Genomic DNA, 22,934 nt, shown 5'->3' with positions numbered 1-22,934 from the left:
CCAAGGCACCCACTTGCCCCCCAGGGAAGAGCTTACAACATTGAATCATCAGCAAGACCCTTTAGGATTGGCACAGCCTGGGGACGCCTGGGTGGCTCAGCGGTTGAGCATCTACCTTTGGCTCAGGGTGTGATCTTGGGGCCCTGGGATCGAGTCCCACATCGGGCTCCCTGCAGGAAGCCTGCTTTTCCCTCTGCCTGTGTCTCTGCCTCTCTCTCTGTGTCTCTCATGAATAAATAAATAATTAAATAAAAATCTTTTGAAAAAAAGGATTGGTGTAGCCCGGAGCCACTCTTTCCATCTGGTTCTTCCAAGGTGATGAATCCGTTCCGGTAAGGGGGTGGTGATTCATCCTGCACGCTGGCTTTCCTAGGACTTTCCTGTAAATCCAGAAGACATGGCTCCGTGTTTGAGCCCCCATGGCAGACAGAGGCTTACCTTGGCTCCCATGAAAAAACCAAAGATTATATTTTAAAAAAAATAAAGAAAGAAAGTAGTAACAAGGATGCTGAGGAATTGGAACCCTTGTGCATTTCTGGTGGGAATGTATAATGGGGTAACTGCCGTGGAATACAGCAAAACTTTCAAGATAGAATTACCCCCATAACCCAGTAGTCTTACTTCTAGATGTTGACCTAAGAGAATTGAAAACATGTCCACACAGAAACTTGTGCACAAATATTCACAGCATCATTTATAAAAACGAAGCAGCAGAAACAACCCAAGGCCCGTCAGTGTAAATGGATAAGCAAAATGCAACACATAGACAACGGAATATTATTTGGCAATAAAAAGGAACAAAGCATTAATACATGCAACCAGGTGAATGAACCTCAGAAACATGAGGCTGGGGCAGCCCCAGTGGCTCAGCGGTTTAGCGCCGCCTTCAGCCCAGGGTGTGATCCTGGAGACTGGGGATCGAGTCCTGCATCGGGCTCCCTGCATGGAGCCTGCACACTCCCTCTACCTGTGTCTCTTCCCCTCTCCCTCCCTCTCTCTCTCTCTCTCTGTGTGTGTGTCTCATGAGTAAATAAATAAAATCTTTAAAAAAAGAAAAGAAACATGAGGCTAAGTGCAAGAAGCCAGTCCCCAAAGGTCAAATATGCTATGATTCCATTTATATGTGATGTCTAGAATAGATAAATCCATAGAGATGGAAAGCTGATTAGTGGTTGCCAGGAGCCGGTGAGGAGGAGGAAGGACATGGCGAGGGTTGGGGTGGGGGTGATAAATGAGTAACTTGTCCAGGGCTTTCATCTGGAGTGAAGCAAATACTTTGGAACTCGATAGAAGTGGTGGTTGCACAAGATCGTGAAGGTACTAAATGGCACTGAATTGTACCATTCAGTGCCATTCATAATGCAGTTAATTTTATGTTACGTGAATTCCACCTCCATTTTTAAGGTATCAGGAAGTAGAAATGCTTGTGGAGGAGCGGAGGGCGGGCAGGGGAGCGGAGTGACATCCAACTCCGATCGGAAATGCCCAGGCCCACCGCCTGCCTGGCCCCCAGGCCCTTGCTAAGAGTCCAGCACCGAGGCTGGTGCATACAGTATGTTCCTCCCCCCACCCCCACCTGCTCCCTATATAAAGGGGAGAAAAAAAATCTTCTAATCATTATAACTGCTGCACTTGAACCTTTGGACTAAATCAGGTCTGCCCTTAGGGAGGGTCTTGTTTACCTTTGTGCCCTGGCCATAAGCCTGCACTTTGGATTCTGCATTAACTCCGAGCTGAGAAAACCCTGCCCGGCTCCAGCTCCAACAGCTTAATTACCCGATACGCTGGGTCTCCCTGCCACTAGGTACAGAGTTAGCATCATAATTAGCTGTTTATTAGGGTCTTTCAGGCTGGCCTGGGATTCCCCCAGTTGCAGCAAGCCGCAGTGTCTCCTGGCTATACCTCTCCCTCCCCACCATTCTGGAAAGACCTGATGTTGGTGGCCACTGGCCAGAGCTCCCACACACTTTGGGAGACCTTCCTTCTCTGGCAGCCCTTGAGGCTCCCTGGGCTGGAAGCTCTTGGGGTGTTGAAGGGAACAAGAGCTGTGGCCACCTCTGTCCCTCCCAGCCAGTCTGTGAGCACCTGCTACCTGCCGGGCATGTCCCGTGAGCTGCTTGTGAGCTCTGCCTCTTACCCTGTCTGCGATCTTGGGCAAATGGTGCAGTCTGCTGTGCCTCAGCTGTCTCATCTGTCAAATGGAGAGAATGCCAACAAGGAACATAGACCTGCGTCTGTCGTGTGGTAGCCGCTTCTTCCGCGTTCCCTGTTGACATTCATTCGCGTGGATGGATTCAGCGGACAACAGCAAACTGTGAGACGGATGCAAACACTAGGGTGAGGGGTGGGGGGATGGAGGCACACACAAATGGGGTCACTATGCCTCTGACACTCGGAGACAAGGCTCAGATTTGAACTCTGACGATCTAGCACCCAGGCCACAGTCACCATGGTGCCACGGGAGATGGAGAGCAACGGGGGGTGGGGGGGACACCAAGGGGGAGAGGCACTGCACCCATCTCTGGGAACCAGGCAGGCAGATTACTCCCTGCTGAGCATGGCTCTGAGTCGGTGCTCAGTAGTAACTGCGTGAGGAATCGAAGCACCGATCCTGTGGATGCATCTACTGTTTGCCGGGCACTTTCATAACATCAGGTGTGTGTTTGATCCTTTCCGCCCTAGATGAGGGCCTTAAACTTGGCGCCAGGGCAAGTCTCTGGGTCTCCGGGTGGAGCACCCAGCCAGGAAACAGTGAGTCAGAGAGTGCCCTCCTAGGTCTCTCGGATTCTAAACTCCTGGTGTCTTCTGGCCCGGCCCATTCCCTTCTGAAGCTCGCCCAGAAGCACGCAGGGCGGCATTGCTGAGCTTGGGAGCCTTGGGGGGCTCTGTTCCGCTGGACGCCGCCCGCTCTGCTCCAGTGGGCACAACCATCCTCTCCTCTCTCACCCTGATCCCTGGCCCAGGCCCATAAAATAGTCCAACCGCACCGGGGTGTGCTCTCAGCAATGCTTGCTACCAGAGGGGGGCTCCTCTAGCCCCTCAATTCCATCATCCTGTGCTTTGTGGCCTCTGAATGGGAATCCCCAAAATTCAGATGAGCAGGAAAGGATAAATTTGTGACTGAAGCCTTGGCAGAGTGCTCCAGGGATCTCCAAGGAAAGGCTTTTCCCAGCTGTCCCCTCGGAGCCTGGGGATTGTCACTGTGAAAAATCTAAAACCCAGCCTTGCCTTCACAGAACCCTAGACGTGAACAGGGGTGGGGAGGGTGAGTTTAATGGTAGCCGTTGATCATTGCCAGGTGCCAGGCAGCCTGGAGGACACGGGGTGGCTCCCCATCACATGCATGCCACCAGAGGGAGGCGAGAAAGGGACAAAAGTCCACTCTGGATTCACGCAAATCCAGATAGATAGAGCACACCAGGATTTCCAGGGAGAGTGGGTGGTTCTTGCCTCTTTGGGGGCAACCATGTGCATTCCACAGTTTCCTTCTTCCTTTAAAAAAAAATCCTTTTTATTTCAATATAATGTCAGACGTTTAGAGAAGTTGCAAGAACACTACAAGGAATTCCCATATATTCTTCACCCAGATTCCCCGAATATGAATGCTTTGCCACCTGCGCTTCATCCTTGTCTCTTTCTCTCTGTAGTTACAGACACACAGAAGAGAAAGTGTGTGTGTTCTTTTTTCAGAGCTGTTCCCCAGAAAGGTACAAACATAACACATCTTTATTTCTAAATACTCAGTGTTTATTTCCTAGAAACAAATGACAGCCTTGTACAATATAACATCTTACAATATAATTTTCAAAACCAGGGAATTAACACTGATACTACCTTTTGTTTTTTTAAGATTTATTTATTTATTTGAGAGAGAGAGCGCACGCAGGAGGAGAGGCAGAGGGAGAGGGAGAGAGAATCTCAAGTAGCTCCCCCTGCTAAGCAGGGAACCTCACATGGGGCCCCATCCCATGACCCCTGAGATCATGACCTGAGCCGAAATCAAGAGTCAGACACTCAACTGACTGGGCACCCCCGATACAGTCTTATTAACTCCTCTACAGACTTTATTCAGACCTCACTACTTTCACCTACAATTTGTTTTCCTTTTAACAATATTGTAAAATTAAAAACAGACACATAAAAACAGAAAAGCTTGAATTCTACTATATCCTCTCCAACTCCCAGATCAAAAGCCATAGATAACCTCTCACTAAATTTGTTGCTCACACAGAGTTAGTGTATTTGTTATCTATTGCTGTGTAACAAATGACACCAAAATATGGTGGCTTGAAATAGCAACGATTTTATTGCTCCTAATTCTGTGGGTCAGGAATTCAGAGGCCCCGGTTGGGCAGTTCTTTGGCTTCACAGGCTGTGGCTGGATTCACGCATGTAGCTTCACTCTGCCAGGAGCTTGGCTGGGTGGCAAAATCCAAGATGCCCCCCACTCACAGATCTGGGAGTTGATGTTGGCTGCCAACAGGGGTGCGCGATTTTCCCTCCATGTAGCCTCTCCAGCAGGATTGCTCGGGCCTCCTTATATGGTGGCTACATGTCAAGAGTTCAAAAATGGAAGCTGCATCATCTTTTGGGCCTGAGACCTATAAGTTGACCAGCTTTGATTTTGCCTCATTGAATGTAAGGCAGAGGGTTGACCCAGAATCAGGCGGAGGATAAATAACCCCACCTTTGGATGGGAGCAGGGGTGGTATCCATTGTAAAAGGGCACATGAGATGGGACTCATTTCCTCAGCCATCTTCGAAACAGTCTACCCCAGCTGGGGATAGAGCACACCAAGAATACCCGCCTACTCACCCGGAATGTACGAGACAGCTACAAACAAGGGACCGGGCGATCAGCCTTTGCCATGCCGTTCCCAGAAGACAACAATCCCTGTGCTTGGAATGTTTCCTTCTTACTCTCCTTTTCAACTCAGCTCAATTTCCAAAAGCCTTTCCTAGGCGTCTACTGTGTAGCGATATTTATTGAGCACCTACTATGTATGTGGGGCTCAGTGCTGAGGATAGGGGAATGAAAGTGAGTTGGTCCTTGCCCTCTGGGAGCTCACTGCCTACAGATACAACTGACTTCCAAATAAACCTTTGCGGGTCATTGTCAAGGAAGTAGATGTGCAGAGGGTGAAATGCAGAGGAAGGAGCGGGGACAATGGAGGAGCTGTCTCCTAAAGGAGCAGATGGGCAAGCCAGGCAGAGGGGACAGCCTAGGGTAGGCGGTGGGCTCATTGGGAACCATCCTCAGCCAGGAATGGCTACGAGGCACAAGGTCTCATGGGGCCCAGAGGGAATGCCAAAAAGATCATTCCAAGGGGATAATCATGGACTAGAACTCTACAGTCTACCAATGCCGGTGCTTCTCACCTCCTTCTCTTTCTCCCCCAAAAGAGATCTGTAGTCTCCTAGACTCTGTAGAATCTCACTGAATCCAGACATGCAATGAGCCACGTGGAAAGGTGGGGAGGAGGACTTTGTAGAGAAACGCAATTTGAAAGCTAGACGAAAGTTCTTTGCACGCAGCCCAGTCCGCGCAGGAGCCATATGGGGACCTGTAATTTATACGGGTTACATATTTTTATACGCGTGCCCAAAGAGTCCTGAGGGAGGTCGCAGTCTTAAAGGGAATGTATTCCTGCACAATTAAACCCTCAAATAATCCAAGCAAAGCCTTGAAAGGGGTGGCGGGCATGTCTCTTTATCCATCACAATGTCACTAACCTGTGGCGAATTGCACACCACCATTTAAATTTCACTCGGGCCACTTGGTTTGGAGATGATGCAATTACGGATGTCTTTTTTTAAAACCAGAGAGATTTGCATTATTCCACAGGAGGCTTTATGTCATACATAGTTTTATATTGCACCACTTCAAATTTGCAATTCTCTCTTATTTCGTATTCCCTGCCTCCAGCGTTAGACCCAGACGCACAAAGGAAGCCCCTCACCGGAACTCAAGACCATGTGGGCCGATCTTCCCGTCTGGCCAGACAGCACAGCAGCTGAGAACTCGGTTCTGGAGTCCCTCCCACCTTCTAGCTTTACGACCCTGAGCGATGCATTTTCTGCTCCATCTGAGGCTCATCTGCCAGTCGCCCTTGCTAACAGCCACCTCCAGGTAGAGATAACAGGTAACGAGGTTCTTAGCACAAGGCCTGACTCACGGTAAATGCTCAATGACAGGTGGCCATCACGATCACAATGACAACGTCACCTTGCCCTCTGTGCCCTACTTATCTGTTCACTTTGGGTTTTCCAGCCAGACCCCGAGTCCCTCCTCGAGGGCAGGGCCTGAGTTCCCATGGAGCCTGCACTCCCAGCCCTGCACACACAGCAGCCCCAGGCCCGGCGGGAGATGCGCGGAACCCCACGCCACCCGTGCCCTGAGAAACTCAGATTGCCCCTGGGGGTCTTATCCATCTCCCTCTGAGTTCGGTCCCAGGAGCCTCCTAGCTATCTCTCCGTGGGGAGCAGCAGCGGGGGTGGGGTGGGGGGAGAAGTCAGGCCCCCCCTCTCCCCTCCCGGCGGTAGGTGTGCAGCCGGGGCTCACTGTGTCCCACCCTAGGGCTCCTAGGTAAATGGAATCTGCTGATAAAAGTCATTTATCAGTTAACCTGAGGCACCATGGACACAAAGAGGGCAGATTTGCATTTTAAAAGACCTCTGAGGAGCCGGGGCAATGCTAAACACAGAGAAAGTGCTCTCTGATGCTAATGCTAACGAGGGCAATGTGCAGAGCCCAGCCAACTTTCTGGGGACTTGAGAATAATCACCTACTCGCTCCACCTACAGGGGGCTGGTGCTGTCTTCCTAATTTTCGATTTCTGTCTCTTACACGAAGGCTGTCAGAGGCCAGACCTGCTCTGTCTCTGACTCTGTAGCTTGCCAAGTCCCCCAACCCCAGCGGGAGACATTACCAGAACCTCCATTCTGTGAGTTAGGAAAGTCCTGCCCAGAGAGGTTAAGTGACTAGAGGGGCAACACACAGCCTGCAAGCCCCAGAGCTGGGATCCAGACTGATCCAAGCCGCAACAAGGCCAGTGTTCTTTCTCACATCTCTCCCTCGGGCAGGGGGTGGGAGGCCAACTCAGAGGAATGGAATGTCTGACATCCGTGGACCTCTCTGACTCCCCCAGCAGCCCCCGGGAGATCTTGACTCAGTCCCCTCAGCCTCACTGCCCCCCAGCCCGTCTGCCTCCTCCCAAATCCGCCAGATGTCTCAGCATTCACTGAACATACCTCCCCACTGAACATACTCCTCCTCGGTGCTTTGGTACACACTGTGCCTGAGTCTGATATTCCTTTTCCCCCACCCACCCTTTTGCCTTCAGAATTCCTTCATCTCTTTAATGATCCAGCTCACATGCCTCCCTGACCCTATGAATATAACTCATGTCCTTATTTTTTAAAGCAAGGCTACACATACCATTGTACAGGTTGTGCACTGCACAACACTAGAGGCGCCATTTGTGTAGACCACCATGGCATTGTCTAGATGTTTCTTTATTGGATTGTTATCTGTTTATGGCTGCAAGCCTGAGGGTAGGAATGAAGTCACGATCAGCACCACACCCAATGCCTAGCACAGGGCCCAAAGCTCAATAAATGTTAAAGCAAAGAGTGAACAAACAAGTCCTATAAGATAGGACTGTAACTTACAAAGAGTACAAATGCCCCAGACCTTGCCCTTCTGAACAGGTGTTTCCCCTGCCATAGTCATCCCTCCACTCATTCTCACAAGGGCTCTGGATGCTCAGAGCGCTATTGGAAGGCCTCTCTGGGGATTTCCTTCAGAGTAACCCTGGCCCATTACTTTGCAATCACGGGTCTTTTATCACCCAAAGTGATCCCAGCCAGCTCCATCTTCTACCTTGTTCATCAGACCTGGCTCCATTTAATTTTGGGATCTGTCCAGAAATCAAGTCCCTTCTCCAAGAGCGAAGGCCTGCCACCATGGAGGACAGTCAGAGGAAACTGCCAAGGTGCCAAAGGCTAATCAGCAGCTGGCTCCCAAAACAGGCTGTGCCCCAGCAGCCTGGCTGGCCTCCCAGGAGCCTCCTTCAAAGGATCACACTTACTTTGCTATGTACGTTCGGGTGTGTTGATTTTCAGAAATTCAAGTCTGTGAAATTCGGCCTTGTAAGGAGCTCACCGAGCGTGACTTTACTAAGCGTCCACCAGGTGCCACATTTTTGTAAATATTATCTCATTTAATCCTCACAAGTTTGCCGCAGGATGAATCTAACTCTCCCCATTCTACAGATGAGAAAATTGAGGCTCAGAGAGGTAAAGAGCTGGTTCAGCTGCTTTACTGCCTTCCTGGGGAGCTGAGACTTGGACACAAATCTGTCAGCCTTCAAAGCTGATGTGTTTTTTACTACAAGCACCACATTGGCTATTTTCCCGCTCCAGACACTGTTTCTCATGATGTTTTACTCCCCTGGAAGTAGACATCTGGATTATATGCCATTCGCCCCTAGTGGAGGCAGTCAACAGCTCCCATGCGGTGCCAGCAGGATATGCTGGGCATCTGCCCCCATTTCTCCTCTGACGGGGCGAACTTGTATAAATCCCTCCACACCCCAATCTGGTCCTTCTTGTGAGCATGGACACCCAGGTCTCTGCTGGGTCAGGGGTGCTGTCACTCCATGTGAAGCCAGGAATTAAAATTCAGGCCACATTAGTTAGTGCTAGGCTCTAAAACAAGGAAAACTCATCTCAAAAACTTGAATTTTGTTGTTAGATGCCAAAATTCTTTCCCTTTGTATAATTTATTCAAGAGTGTGGGTCACAGAGCATTAGTCATGTTTTAATCCTTTATTAACTTCTGCTCTGACTTGGTTGTCCATGTTCAATACATTTCTACAACACCGAGGATTGATGAGTCAGCCAACAATTTACTGAGCACCCACTTCATGCCGGGCCCCTTCATGTTCTAGAAAAGGGGTCAGCAATCTGTGGCCCTTAGGACAGATCTGGACAGACACCTGTTTTTGTAAATAAGGTTTTATTGGAACTCAGCCACCCCCATTTGTTTACAAAATATCTACAGCTGCTCCTGTGCTCAACAGCAGAGCTGAGGAGCTGTGACCATATGACCTCAAGGCAAAAAATATTTGCCCTCTGACCTTTTACCAAAAACATTTGCGACCCTAGTTCTAGAAGACATTGGACATCTTTCTGACTTCCCAGCCTCCAAATCCCCTTCTTATAACCGAGGAACCTCCCATCCAGTGAGGCAAGGCTCACTGCCTAGGATAGAAGCTGAACATACAGGTACTCACTAGAGTGGGTTGGGTGGTGGTCCCCAAAAGAGATGCCCATGTCCTAAAACTCCAAACCCTGTGAATGTGACCTTATTGGGAAAAAGAGTCTTTGCTGATATAAGGATCCCGAGACGAGCTCTTCCTGGATGATCCAGATGAGCCCTCGATCCGGAAGTGTTCTTAGACACACAGAGGGGAAGAGAAGGCCAAGCCAAGACAGAGATTGGAGCGGTGCAGCCACCAGAAGCCAGGGGAGGCAAGGAAGAGTCCTTTCTTCCCCAGGACCTCCAGAGACAGCGCCGCCCTCCCGGCGTTTTGATTTTGAACTTCAGCCCTCCAGAACCTACACATCAGTTTCCGTGGTTGTAAACCAGCGGGCTGTTGGTAGTTTGTGATAGCAGCTACATAAACACATAGGCTCAGGGTCCCTTGCAGCAGGGGGGACACAGACGTGTGACATGGCTCGACCAATCTGAGGCACCTCCCTAGATGGTGGGGGGAACAGGATCCACGCCCTCCGATGCCTTCTCTGGGCTGGTGAGGTGGTGCGAGGCGGGTGGGGGAGTGGGGCCCAGCTATGCGGTTTTCAGGATGTCAGTGGCTACAGTTTTAGTGGGATTGGCCCATGTCCAGAATTGCTGGCGATGATGGAGCTTATTACTCTGTGCCAGAGCGGACAAAAGCACCATCTTCACTAGTGGGCTATTTCTGGGATGATTTGGGGTGTGAGTCCTGGCTGCATGAACTCCAAGTCTGAGCCGCCAGCTGGAAATTCTGCAAGCTACCCCCTCTATCCTTTGGGTACTTTTTTCCCCCCTGATTTTAATTTTCCTAAAATTAGCCGGAGTTGGCGTCTGTTGTCTTCAGGGCTGTGCTGGCGCCGGCTCCTGTCGGCTCAGAAGAACCAATTGTTCACTTCCCCTCCCAGCTCCTTGTTGCGTGATGTCACATTGATGGCTTGAAATCGGCTCTGATGGACGCATTTACACCACGGAAATTGGCAAGTGCTGCACCCGGAGTTCTCTGTTTCTGAGCAGGTGATTTATCAGCGATCCACAGGTTGTTTCCAACGAAAACTCTGATTGATAGCCCTAGAATATCTCATTTCATCCTCGTCTCCAGGCGAGAAGAAAGATTTGATCATCGTCTTTTTACAATGAGGAATCTAAAAGCGATGAAGCGATTGTTCAAAGTCAGACATCTGTGGGGTGATAAATCAGGGACCTGAACTTCTGATTTTGCATTCAAGATAAAGCAAAGGACAACTTCCTTTTTTTTTTTTTTTTTTTTTTTTTTAGGACCACTTCTTTTTTAAGTGAAAATTTAAAGACAGACTACATCATGAAGCAAACAAACTGGCAAAACAAAAACCACGCAGACCTCCCCTCCCAGGGATGCTCTCTCGCTTCAACTCACCAAATCTCCCGTGTCTTACAGAAAGCGCAGGTGGGGGGGGTGGGGGGTGGGGGAGTTGGGGGTGGGGGGGTGTCCTTTCAGCAGGAAGTTGGCAGGTCAGAGCTCAGGTTCAGGGGTATTTCAATTGGATCTGAAGTACAGCCTGCTTTGCAGTTAAAATCCCCTGATGCTGTCAGTGGAGGAAGAGACAGCCTTCCGCGTTTGGAGGGGAAGAGATTGCAGGTACAATTAACAGGCTTGAGGGAGGCAGACAGTCTCACCTTGATGCTTTCAGAGTCCAGAGCTTGTGCGGTGGGCGCTGACAGCTTTACCATTAGCAGGACACGTCGGGAGCCCCAGCGCCTCATCTCCAGGAGGGAGATTTATAATGCCTACACAGCTGTCGGCCTGCAGCTCCAGCCAGATACCACAGTCTGGGGTGAGGCCTCCTGTCTGAAGACAGCCTCACTCCTGCCCGCTCGACCCGGAAGCCTGGACCTTGGGAACAATGGAAAGAATCCTGTGGATGTTCTCCTGCTGGAATCATGCCGTTCTGTCCCCTTGCCTTTCCTCAGACACACGCTTTCCCTTGGCGGTGGGGGGGGGGGTGCGGGGGTGTTTGGCAGTTCCTGGCCTCTGCCCAGAAGACAGGCAGGTGCACCAAGGAAGCTGGCAGCAACAGCAACAGGAGGCCTTGCATGCACTAGACTTGTGCCCTAAGACTCCCAGGAGGTATAGGGGGTGCCGGTGTGTGTCGGGTTAGAAACATCTAGAACCAGAGCTTTATACCAGCTGCAGGGGGTGGACAGGTCCAAGACAGATTTCCACAGTAAGAAAGATAAAGACCTCTTCTGTTTTGTGAGACTTACTATCTATGGAGCTAAATGCATTCACTCAAATCCTTACAATAGCCCTGCCGGGCGTGCATTGCACCCCCCATTTTTTCTGATGCAGAATCCGAGATCTGGAGAGGTAAAGAAGTAGACTCAAAGTCTACAACCCATTCTAGTGACAAAGTCAGGATTTGAACACAGGACTTTATGACTTTATCACCTCTCAACCCTTGGTCATTGGACAGAGTCCAATAGGGATTACCCTCGCCCCCCAAGTTCATGTCCATGCTGAACCTGTGAATGTGATCTTATTTGGAAATAGAGTATTTGCAACTGTAATTAGTTACAATGAACTCACACTGGACTATATTGGGTAGGTCCTCATCTGATCCGATGCGCTTATATGGAGAGGGAGAAACAACTATGAGACGTCAAACTTCTGTTGTTTTAAAACTCCCAGTTTGTGGCACTTTTTTAAAAGATTTTTATTTATTCATGGGAGACACAGAGAGAGAGAGAGAGAGAGACACAGGCAGAGGGAGAAGCAGGCTCCCTGCAGCGAGCCCAATAGGGAACTCGATCTAGCATTTGGATCACAACCTGAGCCACAGGCAAATGCTCAACCACTGAGCCACCCAGGTGCCCCATTTTTGTGGCATTTTTGTCACAGCAGCCCTAGGAAATCAATACAGGTACTTCAGCAAGATGGGGTTTTGTGCCTGGGAGAGGAAGGGGAGGGGCTCACACCTTACACCCTGTCCTCCCTCATTGTAACCTGATCTGTGCTCATCTCCTCTCTGCCAAGATCTCACCCAGGAAGCTAAACCACCAGGCCCCAGAGGAGAGAGAAACCAGAGGCCAAAGCAACTCGTTCTTTCCTCTCCTCGTTTCTTTTCCTCAGGAATCTGTCTTCAACCAGCCCTGTGGGGCCTCTGTGCAGTGTGTGTAGGGGGGTGGGGTTGGCAGGGGGAGCTCATTTCTGTCAGTAAATGACTCTGAGGGTTTCTTGCCCCGTAGCTGGTGGCTCGGCACCCTTGTGCTGATTTCATGTGATGCTGGGGGAGTTTTACCTCAGAGAGACCAGGCCACGCCGTGGGATCCGTGGGCTTCTGGGGAACAAGGCTGCTCTTTGGTATTCCAGAACGCAGTTCTGTGTCCAGGCACACACTCCCAGCCAACTGCTCAGAGACCTTTTTCTTTTTCTGTTTTTCTGTTTGTGATTGGAAAGGCGTCTGCTGTCACCCTGTATTTCCAGGGACCAGCACAGCAGTTCCTCTCAAGGCTCGTGGTTGGGGCCACCCTCCCAAGAGGCCCGTCCGCCAGGGAAGCATCTGAGAAGGAGCGTGTCAGCCTCTGTTGGAACAAACATCTCCCAGGAAAGGCGCAAGGATCAGATTATGCTCTAACTGTTGAGGTGCACCCTTCTCACATTGGACAGTGGCCCTGTTTCATTTCCCAGTGAGTTCCCAGGGGCTGGCAACAGAACAGGTTCTTCATCAGTGTTCGGGGACTGCACAAACCCCCGATTCACCATAGAGTCATTTAGATTGTGCTAAACCAGTCCACTCATCCATCAAATGGATTCGACCAACAGAGCCGCCATCTTGGGTCCCTACTGGGGGCCCAGGGTCTGATACCTGCCATCCCACGGGAGTGCATTCTCCAGGGGAAGTGCCTGAGGTTCAGAAAGGCCGCATTGTTCTTGCAGAGTTGACCCTGGCCCTCAACAGCGTTGAGCCCGAGGGCCCGGGAGTGGGATGAGTCTTCTTGGCCTCCTCAGATCTCTGAGCTTTGCGATTCTCAGGATCTCCATTGCCAGGGAGATGATGATGACGATGCTATTATAACTCTAATGATGATTCTCGGGTCTGTGCTGTCCACTATGCTGAACTGTCCTGTATTTTGCCTTAAGTAATACCCCTCCCCCACCCCATAGATGGCCACTCCCCATTTCACAGAGAAGCAAACTGAGGTCACTCTCATAGGACTCAGTCCCGTTTCCAACCAATAAGTTGCCTCTTAATCCAAGGACACTCTGCTGCCTTCAAACAGAGCAGACCACAGAAGGGTCTTCTGGAATGTTCTAATGGTAGTCTGCCCCCGCAGCCTGCCGGGTTTGGCCTCCAGACATCAACAGGAGACTCTATTTACTTCTGTCCAGAGCCCAGCGGGGGCTCCTTGTGCTGTGGCCCCCAGGTAAGTGGGACCCAGCGAGGGGCTGAGCTTTCTTTGACCCCTGGGGTCACCTTGGCAGGGAGGCTCCAGCCTCCCTTTGACTTGTCAGTGGAATCCCTTCAAGTCACCCCAGTTTTCCTGTGTTTAAAAGGGGACTAATCATAGCTAAGCAGTTTGAAGTCGTGGTCTGAAAAGCATCATTATTACTTGCCCTAGGATCTTGGCATCTCGGGCCTCCAGAGAAAAAAGAAAGAAACCCACATTGATTTCTAATGCAAATTGGGTTTGAAGAGGGTCGCTGGGCTCTCTGCAGTTCCCAGTCACCCACAGAGGAGGGCACACCCCAGGGGGGACTGTTGCCTTGGGCAAAGAATTTCCTCTCATCAAGACAAAACCCAGACGCGAGGCGCTTCCCTTCCCTTGCTGACTCCGGAGCATCCCGCTGGAATGTGGCTCGGGTTGGAGCAGGATTCTCTCCCTCCTCCTCTCTTCCCTCCCACCACCTCCAACCGCTGTGTGCACGCTCACGGGGGGGGGGGGGGGGGGGGGGGGGGGGGGGGGCACACAGACACGCCCACACACACTTGCATGCACAACTGCCCATCCACGTGCATGCGTGCACACACAGAGACCAGACTTACAGACGCTCACACACGCACGCGCGCAAGCACATACACATACTTCCCTGTGTGGACGCTCATGCAACCTCGTGGCACAAGTGGCCCCACGCTGCTCACACTCACCGGCCCTTCCCCTGGTAGTGCTTGTCTCCTGGCGTGCCAAAAGACCCCTCTCTGCAGACCCTGGCACCCCTCCCACCCCGCCAGGATATCAGAGTCTCTTCCGTACCCTGAATCCCCGACACAGAGCAGAGGCACCTCGGGTTGGATGTAAGTTTGCTTCTCCTAAGCAGGCTATCAACTTTGTCCTGCCGAAAACCCAAGGGAAAAAAGAAGATTCTAGAAGGCTGACCCAGTTCCTGGCACTGGGCAAAGACTCTCACCCTCCGCACCACCCTGAGAGCTAAAGATTCTCTTTCTCATGCCTCAGATGATGAAATCGAGGCAAGGAGCTCAATGATTCATCGTGGATGAATCCATTCTTTCAAAAACCGTGTAGGGACTACCTAGTCTGTGCCAGGCCCGGTGCTGGCGGCAGGGGAGGCAGTGCAGGACTGAGCGGAGAGGCTGGCCCTGCGTGTACACTGGCAAGGCTGGTACATGGGGCAGCTGGGAGGCCCCCGTGGTTCTTTCAACTCCAGAGTCCCTGATTTTGTGCCTTCGGGGGCCACTTCCAAATAATTGTATTTTATGGCTGCATTGGGATACAGACAGATGTCATCCAGGCCAAATGAATTCACCCTTTTCAACCCTAAAAGGCATTTTCCTTCAGAGTTGAAAGAAACTGAGGCCCATTCAGGGACCCTAGGCACTGTGTCTGCTGTGCATAATGGGTCAGCCGGCCCTGTGTCCCTCAACCCCAGAGTGGGGTTACCTCCCCTTAAGAAAGTGAGTCCTGGGGCACTTGGGTGGCTCAGCGGTTGAGCATCTCTCTTCAGCTCAGGGGTCCTGGGGTCGAGTCCCACATCGGGCTCCCCGCAGGGAGCCTGCTTCTCCCTCTGCCTGTTCTCTGCCTCTGTCTCTGTCTCATGAATAAATAAATAAAATCTTTAAAGAAGAAGAAGGAGGAGGAGAAGGAGAAAAGAAGAAAAAGAGGAAGAAGAAGAGGAAGAAGAAGAAGAAGAAGAAGAAGAAGAAGAAGAAGAAGAAGAAGAAGAAGAAGAAGAAGAAGAAGAAGAAGAAAGAAGAAAAGGCACCCAAATGTCCATCGATGGTGAATAAACAAAATGTGGTCCAGCCAAACAACGGCATATGATTCAGCCACAAAGATGGACAACATGCTGACATGCGCTACCGCATGGATAAATCTCGAAGACATCATGCTAAGTGAAAGAAGCCAGATGCAGAAAGTCACATATTGTATGACTCCGTTTATGTGAAATGTCCAGAGCAGACAAACGGCCCCAGGCAGAAAGACTCACGGTCGCCAGGGGCTGGAGGGCGGGAGTACGGGGAGGGCCTGCCTGGTAGGACCGGGTTTCCTTGGGGGGCGATGAGAATGTTTTGGAACTGGGTGAGGTGGGGGGCGCACAGCGTCATGAGGGCACAGAATGCCACTGGACTATCCACTTTAAAACCATTCATTTTCTATTATGTGAATTTCACCTCCAAAAACACAAAATAATAGTTTGCCATGAAGGCTTCTCCCTTCTCTAAATCACCCTAGGGGCCCTGGGTATGGCCCACTGGCGGCTCTCCCTATCTTTCTCCTCCCCATTTCCCTCCTCAGTGGGGTGAGGGGCGGGGGCTCACCTTCCCTCCACCCTGGTAGTGTTTTTTCTCTCATCCTCTTCCCGGCATGGGAGAAAGCACCTTGGCGGGAACCCTGGCTGTGTTAGGATGTGCTATGGGATGGGCAGCCCAGGTGGCTCAGCGGTTTAGTGCCGCCTTCAGCCCAGGGCGTGATCCTGGAGACTCGGGATCGAGTCCCACGTCGGGCTCCCTGCACGGAGCCTGCTTCTCCCTCTGCCTGTGTCTCTGCCTCTCTCTCTCTCTCTTTCTCTGTCGCTCATGAATAAATAAATAAAATGTTTAAAAAAAAATAAAAGGATGTGCTGTGGGGCTGGAGGCCAGAGATTGCACACTGGTGGCTCCAGGGCCCCCATCTGGCCTATTGACTTATTGTCCTTGGCTCACACATTGTTCTTAAGAATCTCCACTTAGTTGCCAACATTTCAAAACAGAGACTTTTTCCATGAAACATACACGCGTGCACACACATACACACACACACACACTTTCAGCTTCTCTGGAGAATTGCAGAGACCCTGCCCACTCCAGGTCCTCGTCCCCTCGTGGCTGTGGGGCAATAGGGTGCTACTGTCCTGTTAGAGAGGCCTCTTTTCTCCAGTGTGCCCGGTCCCCACCATTCCTTATAGCCTTAGACGGCATGCATTTCTGCCAGCTGGTGCCTATGGCAACAGAGTTTGTGACCCAAACCTTAGGCCAATGAATGAACCTCTCCAGACCTCAACAGCAGAACCGGAGGTGGACTGGGTGACCCCATAAGGGTCTTGTCAGCTGAAAGTCCATGATTCTTAGCTTGCAAACTTGGTTTCCCTACCTACAATTTTGCTGCACCTGGGAGTCTACCTGGTGTGAAGGGTTAGGGGTGGAGATTGAGAAGTTCAAGGGTGCTGTTGATGCCTTGCCATAACCCCTTGCGGGACCAGCCTAACCAGCGCTCCACCAATGGGGAGCTGCCGTACCTGCCCTTACTCCCAGAGCAGCCCACCGCCAAGGACTGGCCAACAAGGCTGCAAAAGGCCTGTGCACTTACCTCATCGCAGAGGATAAGTGGGGGGTGCTGCTTGTGCTCTAGAGCTCCCCCGGGCCAGGCTGAGACCAGCTCTCCTCACTCCTCCACCACCTTGTCCTGCTTCCCTCTCTCCCTTCCCATGACAGCATGTCCCTCAAAGAAACCACATCCCCCAGTAAGGGACATGGATCCCAATGCCTGTATGTCTAAAATTTGGTTCTTAATCATCAGTCTAGGGGGCAAGTGCAGAGCTGCACTAGTCACCTCTGACCCAGGGCTCCCGTAATAATCCGAGTTCCTGTATACCTGTGCGTGAAACACCTGAGATGATCATGACATCTTCTGTGGTTTCCCCCTAAACTATGAGCTTAGGACAAGAGTCACGTATCATTCATTTCTGGAACCCCAGCACCTAGCACAGTGCCTGACCCATCTTAAGCACCAGAAAAATGGCGGTTGCATTGAGCTCAATGAAGATTGTGTGTGTGTGTGTGTGTGTGTGTGTGTGAGAGAGAGAGAGAGAGAGAGACCATCTCCCTCTGGGTTGGCATGAATAATTAATTGCTGCTGCTATGCTCATGCTGCTCTATGATGAGTGTCAATGTGTCCAGTCCTGTTCAGGCATCATACCTGAGCCGGCCACAACCCTCCCTGGGTTTATTTTGTATGGCTCACTATCACCCCAGAAGAGGACCCTGAGACAGCAAAAGGAAGTCGTGATGTCATGATGGAATAAGAAATACATATTTTGTCTTTGTCCTCTACCTTATTGATGGCACAAAGCTCCTAAAGCTCTTGTAATTTCTGAAGTGATAAGAGAATCCTTTGCTACACTTGTCTGGGTTCTGTCCCCCGTTCCTGAAGGCCTCCAGAGTGACACAGCCAAGAGGGGCATCTTTTGTTCTTGGCCACAAGCCCCTCTCAGCCATACCTAAGTTTATTCTCATGAGGTGACTGAGGGCGGGGCCCCTAGACAGCCTCGGGATGGGGCTGGTCACCAGTAAGGCCATGTGATTAGAGGGATGGAACATTCTGTCTCATTCACCAGACCTCCAGGAAAAGGGGGCACTGGAGATGAAATTTCTTTTGAACAGGGAGAAGTGATGAACTTCCAGGTTGGTGAACACTCCCCTATGCCAGGAGGGTGGTGCACCCCAGCTTTGTAGGAACAGAAGCACTGGCACTCAGGATCCTTCTGGACCTCGCCTTAGGTACCTCTTCATTTGGCTGTTCACCTGCATCCTTTGTAAGAAACCTACATAGCCAAAAAAAAACAACAACAAAAAAAAACAAAAAAAAAAAAAAGAAAAAGAAAAAGAAAGAAAGATAGAAATCTACATATCCTTTATAATAAGTAAATGTTTCCCTGAGTTCTCCATGAGCCATTCTAGCAAATTATCAAACCCAAGAAGGGGGTGGGAGGTCACGAGAATCCCTGGTTTATACCTGGTTGGTCAGAGGCACAGGTAACATCCTGGGTTCAGGTTGGTGTCTGAAGTGGTGGCGGTCTGGTGGGGCTGAGCCCCTTTAACCCGGGCGTCTCCACGTTGTAAATGTCGGAATTGAACTGAATTGTGGAGACTCCGCTGATGTACAGGGAATCAGAGAATTGGTGGGAGGTACTGGGAAACATTCCAGAGAAGTCACTTGCCCGAAGTCACATGGCCTACAAGTGGTCAACTTAAGACCGAAGTTAAATCCTCCCAACTCTGACAGCTGGGCAGTGCAGCCTCTGGAAGGTCGCGTGGAGAGCACACCCTCGCTGTGTACCATCACCTCTCGGTGCAAGACCCTGTTTTATTTTGTATTATTATGATTCCTCCTCCACTGCCACGCTCCTCTTCAGCAGCCACCGTCAACCTCAGCACCCATTTATTTATTACATGTCCTTCCAGGACATCTGACCACCTGCCAGACACCAGCACCCTCTGTGTTTATTTACCTATAAGTGAAAATCCGTACCATTTTGCATTTAATTTACATAAATGTTATTGAGTGGTGAATCCCATTCTGTTGCCTTTTTCACTTACTCAACACCATGCTCTTGAGAGGCATCCCTCAAAACCCATCACAGTCTCCCCTTCTAGGGTTGCCAGATTTAGCAGAAAAACAAAGCAACAGGCATCAAATTCCATCGGAATTTCAGGGGAACAATAAATAGTAGAGGGTTTTTAGTATAAGTACATCTCAACTATGACGTGGGATATACTTATACTAACAAGGCAACTCCTGGTATCGTACATTCCTCCCTCTTACAGATGGGAAAAAGGAGGCTGGGGAGCATGAGTCACTGTCCGCAGTAAGTTGCAGAGCCAGGAGCCACAGCTGGGTCAGTCTGAATCTAGAAGACTCCTCAGCCTGTGGCCTCTAAGGCATCTGAGAGGATGGGGGGCAGCTGATGCACAAGAAGCATTATTTAAAAAGAGTAAGCCCTGCTGAGGTGGGGGAGGTGGCTACTTGCCTCTGCATCTGTCTCCCTCTGTTGATTCCTGTTGGCATGGCCTCCCACATGGTGCCACGTGCACCCTAGGCACTCACGCAGTATTTTATCGCAGTGAGTGAATGATCAGTCCTGTGTGGCCCTGGCATTTAGCGCAGTGCCTGGTGCACTGTGGGTGCTCAATCCGTATTTGATGACTGGGTGATTGTTTTTACAAGGACAAGCGACACTTCCCTCTCTGACCGTGGTCAGAGGCCACTGCACTCGGGAAGCCCACGGTGGCCGCACACCGAAACCCATAGGTCATAGGACAGCTTAGTGGCTGTGCCACCACCAACATCTATCTCCCTCACCCGTGAGCATTCTCGGAAACTCACCCGTAATCACAACTGGAAGCAACATGTTTCCGATTTCCATATTATTAGAAAGAGGTGGAGCTCGCCATAAATGATTCAAGACGTGTCAATCAAATGACAATACAAATGATGCATTTATTTATTTTCGCCTCTCATAGCTGGTTTGCTTTGTTCCAGCTTTCTCCTGGGGAGTTTCTCGCACCCTCCTTTTCTCTTTGAAGTGTGTTGGCTAATATTTTATTCATTATAGAATTTAACAAAGCCTGCATGGTAAAAGAATCCAGGTTGGTGTCTATATAAAGTGGTTAGCAGAACTATACAGAGATTTTAGGATTCCAGTTGGCCCCACTTGGGCCCAGTTGGTCCCATTTGACTCTTCTAAGTTGATTCGGTCTTTGTGGGAGCCAGTGGGGATAGAACAGTGAATCGGACACATACCACCCCTGCCCTCATGGAGCTGATATTCTAGTCATGACAGTGAGTGGCCCACGCCAGAGGTTTAACCCCTCCAGGCCTCTCCTCTCTGGGGAAGCACCACGTTTCACAATGGCACCAATTCTTTCTTCCCCCGGGGCTCCCAAGTAGCCTAAATCAGTCTCCTGACTTGCAAAGGAATGAACAAAGCCATCAAACGGTGCATCCTCTTTGATGCTATTCTTGCTCTCCCAAGAATATATTCATAAGAAACATTCAGGCTGTGCACAAAGATTTAGCCACAAGGGTCTTCCTCTCGGCCTCTTTCAGAGGGAGAACGGAAAGCACTCTGTGCAGCAAACTTACAGACTGGTGGCTCTTGTCTTCCCCGGTTTGCTGATTGGGGGTGGGGTGGGGGGTGGCACACAGTGGTGCTCCCTGGTGCTTGGACTCTAGGTGGTTTTGATTTTTTCCCTTTTGGCCCATGTGTATTCTGAGTCTTCTACTATGGCCATCAGTTAAGTATATACCCTGCCCAAAATAGAGAGAAAAAGAAATATCACGTATTTCAATCCATCCATCCAATCCATCCATCCACCCATCAGTTGGCTGTACCATTTCAGTGTATCTTATGTTGTGAGTAAACCACCCCAAGTCACAGCCAAAGTCATTTGTCTCCAGACATTATGGCTGGGGTGGGGGGGTCCCTCCACCCCCCATGGTGTCAGCCAGGGTGTACATCTCCATCGACCTCAGTGACGCCTCCCAGTGCCATGTAGGGCTTGTGAAATCAAGGCAGGTTGCGTAACAGTGTCTTAGCCTGGAGACGTGGGCCTGTTTATCACCCCTGAGTTATTTTTATGGGTGTGTAAATCGAGTTGTCCTCCTTGGGAACTTCCTGAGGCTGCAGAGGATCCCACAGCCCTCGAAGAGAGGGGGGAGACTTGGCCGGGGCGGGCCAGGGCCTTGGCTTGGCATTTTGCAAGGGGCCTCTGCTCCTGAGTCAAAAAAGAGTGTTGGAAGGAGCTAGACATCTAGCCTGGCATCCCAGGCATCTGCCAGGCCTGCTTGGTGGCGGTGATGATGGCGATAATGGTGGGAATGTTAATGTGGCTGTTACGAAGAAAGTAGACAGTCCTTGCTTCGCACAGCTGTGCACGCTGTAAGGATAACCGTACAAGCTGAAATGCACAAAACGTCTTACAAGTCAATGGGATAAAAAAAAATTATTCTGTGACCTTTAACATCTTTTTTTTGTCAAAACATTGAAAACTCTCTCACTGTCAGTTGTAAATGTTGAAGGAAATGAAAAGACAGCAAAACTAACACATATTTAATAGACTTTAATTTTGAACATGGGAAACATTGAGAATTGAAGTGTTGTATTTCTTTGTATAAAAATTGTCAAGAATAGTTTGAACAGTGCTTGCCTGCTTCTTCTGGTTGTTTAATACTACAGAGCAAGCCTCTTTTATATGCCTTGGCAAATTGTCATAGCCCTTTCTAAGATTGGGTCAGCTTCCAACATTTTATCCTTTGTGCTTTCAATGTCATGAAATTCTGAGAGTTCCTGCTGGCCTCACTTCCTCTGGGATGTCTTCTTCCTTTTCGTCACAGCTCCTTCCGTCATTTATGCCAGTAAATCTGTCTTTCTCTGGTGGCAGTTCAAGAGCCTCTTAAATACAGACAGTGTCAACATTCCCAGGATCTTCTATTTCTTCTATAAGCCTATAATCCTTTAATGGTTATTTTGTGTCAACTTACCTGGGCCATGGTACCCAGATATTTGGTCAAACATTATTCTGGAGATGTCTGTGGCGGTATTTTTCAGCTGTAGTTCACACTTAAATTGGTGGACTTTGCGTAGAGCCGAGTGTGCATCATAATGTGGGTGGGCCTCATCCAATCAGTTGAAGGCCCCAATAGGAAAAGTCTGAGCTCCCACAAGGAAGAGGGAATCCAGCCACCAGGTGGTGGCCTTTGGACTCAAGCAGCAGCAGCAGCAGCAGCTGGGTGTCCAGCCTGCCAGCCTACCCTGCAGGTTTTGGACTTACTGGCTTCTACTTACTATCTATCTATCTAAATATTTAAAGTGTCTATACATATCATATCTGTGCATCTGTGCATCATAATTTTTAAAAATTTTATTTAAATTCAATTTGCCAACATGTAACACCCAGCGCTCATCTCATCATGTGCTGCATCATAACTTTTATGTGCATCATTCCTGGCAGATAGATAGATTTCCTATTGGTTCTCTCTCTCTGGGGAAGCCTGACTAATACAAAGCCCGCTGAGGTTCAATTCAGCTTTCATTTCCAGCACTGCTGGTGTTACTTTGCATGTCTTTGCTGCACCGCACTTTCATCTTTGCTGGCCAGGTTCTCCTTTTTGTAATCTATTTGTGTAAAATGTCCCATGGGTTATCCCTGAGAGACAAGGAGGAAACACAGCTACACCCCTAGCTTGTCCATGTAAGAGCTGAGCAGCAGGTGCCCAGTGACCAATCAGAAGCGGGCCTTGAAAGGAGGTGACGTGGTCAGTGACTGATCATGACGCACATCTGTTGTTTACGTAGCGATCTGGGGACTGAAGGGCCAGCAGCAAATGTTTGTGCTTTGTGTGAAGACTCACACTTCCGGGGCCCTGCTCAGTGCAATCTGAG

General features: G+C 50.0%; 1 long non-coding RNA gene across 1 annotated transcript; it reads right to left on the bottom strand.

Moving 5' to 3' along the window:
• Nucleotides 1-45: 45 nt before the first annotated feature.
• On the bottom strand, nucleotides 46-11,189 carry LOC102152770. The gene is made up of 3 exons (XR_005379206.1): nucleotides 10,955-11,189; nucleotides 2,138-2,312; nucleotides 46-380 (listed from the first exon to the last, which is right to left on the bottom strand). It is a non-coding gene; the product is annotated as an uncharacterized LOC102152770 (long non-coding RNA).
• Nucleotides 11,190-22,934: the final 11,745 nt, after the last annotated feature.

Source organism: Canis lupus, chromosome 26, assembly GCF_011100685.1.
Source record: "Canis lupus familiaris isolate Mischka breed German Shepherd chromosome 26, alternate assembly UU_Cfam_GSD_1.0, whole genome shotgun sequence".
NCBI lineage: Eukaryota > Metazoa > Chordata > Mammalia > Carnivora > Canidae > Canis > Canis lupus.
Note: the sequence above shows the minus strand (reverse complement) of the source record. Positions and strands in the feature narration are given on the sequence as shown.